At 32.9% G+C, this 11,713-nt stretch overlaps 1 long non-coding RNA gene across 1 annotated transcript; it reads left to right on the top strand.

Moving 5' to 3' along the window:
* Positions 1-1,385: 1,385 nt before the first annotated feature.
* Positions 1,386-2,409, top strand: LOC110912506. The gene is made up of 2 exons (XR_002577949.2): positions 1,386-1,921; positions 2,119-2,409. It is a non-coding gene; the product is annotated as an uncharacterized LOC110912506 (long non-coding RNA).
* Positions 2,410-11,713: the final 9,304 nt, after the last annotated feature.

Raw genomic sequence — 11,713 nt, 5'->3', positions numbered from 1 at the left:
TGAAATTAATTATAAAATACATTTTCAAATCTATATAAAACATAAGGAAAAATAGTAAAATACCTTCTTGGTCTCGGTTTAATTTTGCTCGTCTAGTTAGCCGTTGGGACGACGCTTCATCACCCGCCGTGAAGACCTGAGTCGCGTTCATAATCATGTTGTGCATAATAGTATACTCTTCCGAAGATGATGAATACCATGTAGACGAAGATGATGAAAAGATGGAAGAAATTGAAGAAATGGAAGAAGGTGAATGCATGATAATTTTTGAGAGAGAGATGGGGTGGTAGCGGGTAAAAAATGGTATAAAAAATGATGAGTTTTTATAAAAAGGGAAGAGGTGTTATAAAATGTGAGAGAGATATGAGATGGTAGTGGGTGAAAAGTTGTGAAAAAAGGTGTAAAAGAGACGAGTATTTATAAAAATGAGAGTGAATTGGGTGAATATTTGAATTATAGCCGTTATTAATAATTAAAAATTATGAATTTGATTTTTTTTAAACGGTTATCTTCAACATTGATGTAGTGCGTGGTACGATAAATGAAGATCAAACACGTTGATTCTACGAATACCCGTGTAGTTCTTCCCCAACCCCAAAATTCAACCCAAAGGGCACGGAATTTGAAGTGAAAAATCAGTTTTCTCAAAATTCAAGTCTGAACTTTTCATTAGCTTTAGCAACATATAAATAGAGACTGAAATTCAAAAATGGGCCTAAAACACACTTGGGCCAAAAACTAGAACAAAATAAAAGTCCAAAAAACCCACTAAAAACATAAAACATAAAATAACTCATGGAAATAAGCGTTTTTTGGCCCGGACGATGACCGGTGGTTTGCAGCAAGATGGAGCTCCTTCTCACGGTCGTTTCGCCTGGTCGCACGCCCAAAACGGACCCTTGTAGCCCAAGTTAGAGTCATTTTAGTGAGGCCCCTTTTGTTACACGATCTTGGGCCTCCAAATACAAGATGGCCCGCTCCTCTACACTTGGGCCCGCATCAAACATGGTCCCCACTTTTTTTGTCTTTTTGTGCGCGTCGCAAACGTCCAGTTGGTGCCGGAGAGGACGGGGGGGGGGGGGGGGGGTTGGTGTTGCTGGCGTCGCCGGACCAAGACGGGATGGGGACGTCCCCCATACCCTGCAGCCTAACGAAACTCAAGCCTTTCGATTTCGATTGTTTCTGGTTATTTCATTGTGATTTTGGCAACTCATGAGTCATTGTTTTGATTTTTGTTTTCATAAATGAATTCACTAGTTCCTTGGTTTTCGATTTCAGTTTTTGGATCTTATCTATATCTATACTATATAATAAAAGAAACCACATTTGGGACACTTGTCATCACCACAATTCACCTCATCCCCTCTAACCCAATGTGCATTCACACGGGCCTAAGATCCGGATTAATGACCCGCATATTTTTTTTTTCCCGACAATCTCTTTTCTCTATGAAAACACAATTGGGTTTTTTCTTCATCGTCATCACCAGAAACCCTAATTTAACACTTCCATGCCTCCTTTCCATTATATACTTGAGTTTTTTTTCATCATCAAATTCTCTTTTTCTTGATCTTCGTTTGAAAGCAAGCCCAATGGGAATAGCTGCTGGAAGTTCTAATGGATTCTCACAAACACTAATTCTAAAAGGTCAGTATTCGATTTCTTGTAAAGTATTGTTTTCATGGTGCCACAAACCCTAATCGTTGCATACGGATATTTCAATCCTATCTTATCAAGATTCGTCTTTAATTTGATTAATTCAAACGTTTGTGCCACAAACCCTAATCGTTGCATACGGACAACAAATCTGCCCTTGAAACAATACACAAGGAAATGTACAGAATAGAAGGTCAGATGGAGGAAGTTTAGGACCCGAAGTACGTTTGCGGGAAAGGCGACATCAACTTCTCGATCAGAGATGGTATTTATTAATTTTTATAGATTTAAAATTGTGTTTAATGCATCTTTTTTGCTGTTTGTGCTATGTTCTCTTATTGAATAAGATTGAGAAGTTTAAGTGTCCAAAAAGTGTGATTAACGATTAAAGAATGAAGAATAATGTTGAGAGTACGTAATCCTTGCAATGCTGAAGATTATGTATGTGTTTGGTAATTATAGGATGATGACATAGTGAATATATGGAATCTCAGAGGCTCAAAAAGTGTAGTGCTGCTGCCTTGGATATGATCTCTAATGTGTTTGGTAATGAGATTTTTTCAGCTATTGTTCTATAGAATTCGGAACCTTAGTTTCGATATAAATCATGAGTTTATTGGTATTATTCATGCAGTTTATTTTCTTTCTTTTTTGTATGTATGGCTTTCTGTGTCTCTATTAACTCTCTATGAGCCTTAATGTATCACTCATGATTTTTATTAATCTTGACACTTTTGGCAGTAGATGCATAAAGCACTTTTGTTGTATGTAATTATAGAAGGGATGTAAATGTTGATCGTTAGACTATTTTGAACTTATATGTTTTGTTTATGGACTGAAATGAGAATGATCGTTAGACTATGGAGTATGGGGTGGGGTTGGGGCATGGGTTGGGTACAAACGCTCAAGTCACCACCTCGGGTGGGCTTGGGTTTCGGCGTGGCCCCTTGGGAGGGGGTTTCAGCCCGGGCGTTGGGCGGGGCTACCCACATGACATGGCGGAACCTCATTGGCCAAGAGCACTAGCCCTTTGAAATTGGCTTTTTTTCCACGCCACCCGAGCCACGCCCCACCATACCCCTTTGAAATTGGCTTTTGGTCTTGGGTGTCCCATACTCCACGTGTCGCACTATGCCCCCAATCCACGCCCCACCATACCCCAAATTCTTATTGTTTAAAATGTGAAGGATTTTGTAGTAAAGTTTAATTGGATATTCTTTAACTTAATCTTTTATGATTCTGGCTAAAAGACTTGACTTATGCATTGTTTTTACAATTTTTGGTAGTAAGGTCTATGAACTTCTATTTAGTCTTTTAGATCATGTGGTTTTCGTTTGATCTTTGCGGATCAAACTTGCATGTATGATTTACTTATTTTGATTTAGGTGACAACAACAACATATTTATGTTTTCTTTCTATTGTCATAAATTTGCAATGTAATACGTTCTAGAATTTGGCTACAAACATCAAAAGGAAACAATTATACGGGTCAAGGATTTAGTTTTGTAAGTAGTCAAGAGTTTGCATTAATAATTTTTGTATAGAATATAAAAATCTGATACATCTTTTACTTAAAAATTGCATTACATTTATTTATATGTATAACTTATTTATATGAAATATTTATAAAATTTTAAATTAGATCATTTTCATTATTCAACCCGTGTAACACACGGGTCAATAACCTAGTTTTTAATTAAATGGAACATAAGAACTCGTATTGGTAGAAGAACTCAATAAAATAAAATAAATAAACTAAAGAACTTGGCTTACGGTTCTTGGCTCTTTTTCCAACTTTTATTTCTTCGACCCTATTTACTATTCCACCTCCCGTTTCTTCGTTTACGCATCCTAATAACGTGTTCAACCTGCAACAACACATTTATTCGTAGTTAAACAATTCCAAGTAAATAAACACAATTAAACTCGTAACATTTAACATTTAGACTCATTAACTATCATTCCGAAACCCGTTCATCATAAACAAAACAACTACTTCGCATCTTCCTATCCTCTAGAAGATTTTTTTTCTTTTATTACCAAGATAGAAGAGAAATGAAAGCGTGCTTCAAATATGGCTAAGCCTCAAGCATGATATACAAAGAGGTGAAAAAATTACAATTACCCATGAATGTATTTTTTATAATAAACAAATTTGTGTTTATATCAATCCATGTTTAATAAAAAAAACCAGATGTTTATAAAAGCATTATAACAAACATTTTCTAAAATAAAAACCTTTTAAATTAAAACAAAATCAATAAGATGCTTTTGGATTAAAAAACGGTATGAAAAGCACAAAATCTGATTGATTTCTTTACGTGTATGATTGCATGTTGATAATGATTGTGATGTTGATTTGTGTGGCGGAATCGATCTTTCAATGAGATATGCTAGATAGATTCAATTTATTCTATGGCTCGAAAGCTTAACCGGTAATAGACAACATGGCAACATAATTGATAAAACATTTGAGATACCTATAGGAAAGATTTGATTAAAACGATTTGCAAATTAGTTAGAGTTTTCTAAATGGTTGATTTTCATTAGTTGATAATAAGATTCTAACCTAGAAACCCCAAAATAATAAGAATCCATAATAGTACTTGGTTTGTTGTAGTAAGTTTTGAGGTGTGTCTATAGCTTCGTTCCTTTCATTTAGCAGGATCATCCTTATTGGGCTTTGATTCATCTTAGCAATTCATATATTGTTCTTGGATTAACTTCTAACACAGTTTCATAAGCATAAACATTCATATTATCTTTTCTCCTTTGATGATCATATATGGGGTAGTTATCCTTCCAAATCTGATTGTATACAACTTTTTTCTAATTCATTTCTTAAGTTTTAATTTGTTAGTTTCTACTATTCCCAATTTCATAGATTACATATTAATAGATAACTTAGTATCAAGAGCTATTGTGTCCACAAATTGATCGGTATCTTATCTTTGCTAAACTATATGATGACAAATTCGCTTGCATGTTACATGTGTAGTTAGTAATTTTTGGTTTTTTACAAATTAAAACTAGTCTATGCATCTCAATATTTATGTTGCTATTTGGGCATATCACTACACGTCATTGTTATAGTACCATGTCTTTCCCACATAGGTAAGGAGCTTTTAACTAAACCACACTTTCACATAGAGACGAATATTTGGTACTGGGTATTGGTACCAAACCGGTACCATAACGTATCGATCATTTTTGGTACCGGTACCGATTTTCCCGTTTTTCGGGACTGATACCGGTATTTTGGTTGATTTACCTTAAAATACCTATACCATAACGATTATTTTCGGTACCAGGACCCATTATTGTCGTTTTTGGTACCAGTACTTTCGATACTGGATAATCCGGTATCGAGCTCATCTCTACTTTCACATGAGTGTAGTGATTTTAACTATAAACTAAAAATTTTGTGATTGGTCATCTCCATTCTTTCCCCGCTAACGAAAGAGCCTTTGGGGCCTTCTTTCACTTACATGTAGCGGTGTTAAGGGTGTGAAATGGTGAAGCGGCATGCCCTTTACGCCCCAATACACATACTCTTACATGATAGTGGTTTACTAGTACATACTTTTAACTTTATTCAACTAATAATTTAATGAAAATATACAACATAACAAACTGTCACCTTAAACCTGATTGGTGGATACGGTTCATGATTCGAATAACACCATCACATCATTTGTTCCAAGTAGTGGTTCTAGTTGTTCATATAATTATATTTTAACTTTATTTTGTTTCATTCGTTTTCTATTTGTTTCTCACACTACTTACTACTTAGTAGCGTGAAGGTTAACAAATGAACTAGTATCCTGGACCACCAAAAACGTACTTATATACTAAATATTGTGCTATAGCGAACAATTGATCAATGACTAGATATTTTATCATAGTAATTTCAGTCTTAATCCGTTAAACCCTTAGTAAATATATTATTTCGATTTCATTCTATGATAACCGGTGCTTCTTGTGTTGTTGCATCTTGTTCATTAGAACCCCAATCAAGGTCGAGTTCGACTCTTCCAGAACCCAATGACTCTTATTTATTTATTTATTTTTAAGCGTAAAAACAACACATTTGTCGTCGTTAACGTATTTTTGAAAAATCTCTCCTTTTGTTTTTTTATCACTAAAAACAACACATTTGTCGTCATTAATGTATTTTTGAAAAATCTCTCCTTTTGTTTTTCTTTTTATCAAAATAGAAATGTATGATTATAAAGGTAAAAAAAAAAAGTAAAAAACCAACAAATCGAATAATAAAGACAAACACGAAAAAAATCTGAAGAATGTGAAAAGGGTTAAAGATGCAAAGAGCCCCACAAGGCATAGAGTTGACGATGGGATTCGAAACTTCCCAATACGAGAGTCAATATCAAACATAAAAACATAATAAGCTGAATGAATGAAGAAATGCAACATGCATATTTTATTCTTTAACTTGAGCTTAATATATAAATTTAAATGGTTGATATACCGCGAAGGTGATGTTGGAATTGGAGTTTAATTATCAATTATTTAATGTTGTTATTGAGATAGGATCCAAAGAGTTACACTTTGGACGACGAATAAAGTACAATATTTAAATGTTAAATATTAGAGTAAATTACTTTTTATGTCTCTGTGTTTTAGTGGTTTTAATCATTTGAGTCCAAAATCAAAAAGTTTAACGGCCTGAGTCCCTAGCCATTTATTTTATAACGTTTTGAGTTCAATTTTGTTCATTTTATAACGATTTGAGTACAAAAAATTGGACTCAAAATGTTAAAATTTGGACTCAAATGGTTAAAGAAAATGCTTATAGGGACTCAGGTCGTTAAACTTTTTGCTTTTGGACTCAACTAGTTAAAACCATTAAAACACAGAGACTCAAAAAGTAATTTACCCTAAATATTATAGATCAAAAAAGCGGATTAATAACTAGGTAGGATCCCTAACGTTTGGTGAAGTTTAACGGTGGATGAAAAGTTGACAAATAACTTACTTATTTGTTGTAGCCTTTCTCATTATATGCAATTTGGTGCTCAAAATTTGACGCTTTAATCTTTTTTTCTCATCTACAAGATAAGACTGCTGGAAAATTTCTTTATCCATGTATTTGCAAATAACTCAAAATCTCGCAAGACATTCAGGTCTTCGCTGTATTAATCGGTCGTCAACACATGTCCTACGGTTTTGACGCATTAAAGTACACTAGATGTGGGATCTCGTTGTCTTGACCCTTCGTAGATTGTGTTATTTTTAAAGATACAAAGAGATTTCAGGCTAGCTAAGAGAAAAGGTTGTAGGACATGCATTTTCTAATCTTCTAATGTAGTAAAATTCGTTTTTACGTTGATTGCTTTCTTTCAATTTAATATCTAGATGTCAGAAATATCTCAATACATGTTTAACGATGTTCAAGAAATACAAACCCAAACTGAATTAACACATATTGATCATTTCTTAAGAAAAAAAGTTGGTTATTTAAAATGTAATTAAGGGGTTTAGTGTTAAATTAATTAATAATTAAGGCGTCACATGATGTGAAGGGGGCAGCCATTAGGGGGTCACCAAGAAGTCATTACCCAACGCACATTAGCCATCTACGGTCAACTTGGCTGAATCAAGGAACCACCCTTGTGACTTGGTTGCTATTTAAGTATTACCAATGGGTACACATGTAGGACCCGGTCCAACACCAAGTGCACTTCACATGGACCGCCATGGGTCAAAATCTCATCCCACGTCCCCACTTAAGATATCCACTTGGCCGGCTGGAACCACTCATTTTAAAAATAATAAATAATAATAAATAACAAATAGACCGCAATGAATCATCCCATGTGATTCACATTTGAAAACTCCGACTGCCTCTTGAGTAATAAACATGAAAGACAGAAAATGGTCTTGTACTTCAACATGTGTATATCAAAATCTCGTTTATTGTGTGTGTCTCTACCTAACCTTACATTCATGAATCGGTGCATATGTGTTTAAGGATTATTAGTTGAAGACTTGAAGTTCATTTCGATTACGTTGAGAGTTGTTAGTTGAGAACTCGATGTTGATGATCGATCAAGTATCCGAATTCTAAATAAAAATCATTATTTATAATCCAAGACCAGACATATTGATAGACAAACTGCTATTTATTTGATGAATAGACAAATTCAGAGAAAAAAATCATGACTACACTTAGTAAGTTTTTCGGTCTTTATGGAAAGTGTTGAACTAGCATGGGATTGTGGCCTTACGAAGATCAACTATAGAATCGTAGAGTGTATAAATGGTAATTGTGACTCGTTATTTAAGAAATAAGTTAACTTTGAGTATTTTTATTTGTGAATGAGATCATATGAGGGCCTTTGGCCTAGCGGTATCTAGGTGTTCTATAAGGTTTTGTCTTTTCAAGTAGTGAGGGTTCAAATCCATGTGACGGACAAAAAAGACGTAGTTTAGTCTAAAAATAAATAGTGTGTAAGATGCCATTCTTAAAAATGTTATTCAAAATACACAATGAATTAAAACGAGTCATTCATATATAATTTGCTAACTTAGAACATGTCCAGTTAAGCCCACTTTTTGCCACCACAACGACTGTTGTCGTCACCTCCACCACCCCCTGCCGCGTGTCACTCTCTTTACGCCGCCACTGCCACTTGCTATCATATAAAGATATTCAGGGATGCACTCGTTTTGATACTTTTTAAATTTTAAAACGGTTCATTCTTCATTCAACTTTAGCTTATTTTTAGCATACCATTTTGATACGAATAAAATTTGTAATTATTTAGAAGACTCGTTTACCAGATTGCCTAAACCCACAGCTTAGCTTGTTTTGTCAGGCTTAATTGTGTGCCATATGATATTGTGTGGACTAAGATTAGTGAAGTAAAAAACTGCAAATGGGCTAATAGTGTTTAAGGAAAATAAAATAATAAAGGAGCAAGTTGGCTAACCGGATAAGCAGCCAATAAAGTTTTTTAGGTGTGCATAGGTTGTTGAGATTTTATATTATTTAATATTTAATAAACTGCTGCTTAAATAAAGCTGAATATATAAATCTGTTTTGGATTAAGAATGTTATATTGTATATCTCATTCTGTTTTGGTGATACTAGAAAATGGATCATGAAAAATAAAGAAAACAAAATATACTTGAACGAAGGAATATACCACATTTTATTATAAATTTATAATTCCAATCAAATTCATGTGTTAAATATCTTCAATTAAATTAATATAAATATGCTTGAAGCTCAAATCACCCCCTCCTACTTTCAAAATGCATGCATCGATTTTAAGTGAATATCAAAGGTGCAAAATCGAAACCTTTTTCAACAGTGGTGATTATATTTTAAATGTTGTTTATTTAAATATACTTATAACACGTGTTTCTTATTTATGGGAGTGGAACAATAGAAGGAATAGCATAAATTACACGAATAGTTTACATGGTATTTTTATACCGCATGTTTAGTCTTTTTTTTTTTTTTTTTTTTTATAAATTACAAATATGGTTTCCACTATTTCCCTACCTAAAAAACGTTGTCTCTAATCAGTAGGATTTAAAAGAAAATAACCAAACGTGCATAATATAAAGTTATGAACATACCATGTTATTAACTTTAGTATGTAACAAACAACCCATAATATGTCAGATTTAAAACGGGCTATTTCATTAAATTAAACTCAAAATTTGTTAGGACTTGGGGCCTTTATCAATTAGTCGGCCCAATAATCTTAATCTTAATAACTTTTTTTAACGGCAAATTTCTTTTATTCACGTCGTCTGTGGGACTTGAATCCAAAACCTTTCTCTCTCAAGGTATTTAAAAGTTTTGTCTTTGCCAATGGATCACCACCCCTTAATCTTATAATATATTTTCCGGAATTTCCCTTCGTAGCATATAAAAAGTCTCCTTAATCTTATAATATATTTCCCTTCATCGGTAAAGTTATCATACAAAGTCTCCTAAATCTAGGAAGGGTAAATATTACACAACGCCAAGAAATATAACACAATGCCGAGAAATATAACACAGTGTTGAAGAAAAAAGACAGAATGAATCGAAAAAGAAACATGTCACAAAAAAGACATAATGACACAAATAAAAAAGACGATGCTGAATAAAAAGACACAATGATTTAAACAAAAATTCTAAAATCTACAAGCTAAAAATCCAAAAGTGAAAACCTAAAATCTCATATCGTAGAGTTTGACGAGACACTTTCAATGCCGCTTGAATTAGTTCAATCAAAATCCGTTTGATACCTTACTATGATTTCCTATTATTGGAAGACTATCTATTTGAACCTTACCCACATTTATTACGCTTTCCTTACAAATTCACTTGTACTTTTTAGTTTTTACCCACTAATTTTCTCTATTTTAATTAATATATATGTAAACATATGATGTGTATCCCTGTATTTGACGGATAGGATTTTTATAATCCTAACTACTATCTATTGACCGATAATAATTCATATTGATAACTTAACCGCTAACAGTTTTAATTTTCAATTTCTTTGCCTAAGCTAATACCAATCACATAATCAACACGTATTTACACTAGATTTACATTTTATTTCGCTCGCTCACATAGATGATTATGATTTATAAGTGAAATGGGTAAACATAACTTGAATGTAAGCAAATCAAGTGAAAATTAAGTGTGATAATTTAACGATTAACACTCTTAACTTTCACTTTCTTTGCCAAGGCTAATCCCAATCACATATTTACATTCGATTTTCATTTTATTTCGCTCACATAGATGATTATGATTTACGAGTGAAATGGGTAAACATAACTTCAATGTAAGCGAATCAAGTGAATATTAAGTATAAATTGAGTATAAATTTATGATTATTATGTGACTAAGATCGTAAATGAAAGTTAAGAGTGTCACCGGCAATATGGATTATTATCGGCAAATTATTTATAATGTAGATTATTAAAATCAATTTTTCTTTTATTTTTCCACAATTCTCCGTTTATATAAATTGTTATTATATGTACCATGCTTAATACATATATTATAATCTAACACACTCTTAGGTAATGAATTTGTTGTAAAAAGTTATCCTATCAATAACTAAAAGCGTAAAAAAGTAAATTACTATTCATCAATTATGTTAATATATAATGGAAAACATGTAATGATACATCTTACAGCATTCAGGCTAGCAGATAATCTAATGATTGATGCATACATTGATGTAGACATGATTGTCAGCTTGATCTGGTTCCCATTTAGAATGTATATGAGTGATGGTAGTTCCGAGTTCTTTAGGGTTGAAGAACTCGTAATATGGAGAAAGAGAGGGGGTCGAGATTATGTGATGTTATTGTCATAGTCTAACCTAAAACCCTCTCTAGTCATCTCCTTAAATACACCTAAGGGGAAACCTTATTAGTTAATAAGGGTAAATCGGTTCATAAACAATTATCAACTAATATATTATAAGGTATAATTATATTTTGATCTATATAATATAAATGATTACAATGGCTACATGACTAAATACTTATAATTATAATATTTAATCTTACATTCTCCCACTTAGCCAAGTAATCATTTATTATGAGTATTAGATAAGTCTGGTCAGAAGTTAATACTTATTTTAACTTTAAACCAAGAACCGTAGCAGAGAAATACAGCCGTTGAGTCATCATTCAACTCATGACCCCCATTAGTCATACTACAACCTCAAATTAAAAACTAACAGTTATGATAAAAATAAGTAAGCCCTTTAAACATTTGATTCGTATTTATATTTGTCTATATGTCATTATACCGGCAGAACATATGTTAGAGACATACAAAATCAAAAGTGTGGAAATTTTATTAATTAAAACATAAGTAAGCACAATATGTAATTAAATAAGGTCTTTAGTAAATCCCATATTCGAAACGTGTTCTTTGAAAACTTTAGGTAGGAGACCTTTAGTCATCGGATTCGCAAGCATATTTTTAGTACTTATACTCAATACAGAGATTATTTTCCTCAGCTCGCTCGCGTACAAACAAGTACTTTGTATCGAGATATAAACCAA

The sequence above is a fragment of the Helianthus annuus genome, chromosome 15, assembly GCF_002127325.2.
Source record: "Helianthus annuus cultivar XRQ/B chromosome 15, HanXRQr2.0-SUNRISE, whole genome shotgun sequence".
Taxonomy (NCBI): Eukaryota; Viridiplantae; Streptophyta; class Magnoliopsida; order Asterales; family Asteraceae; genus Helianthus; species Helianthus annuus.
This window is presented reverse-complemented; position numbering and strand designations above follow the sequence as displayed.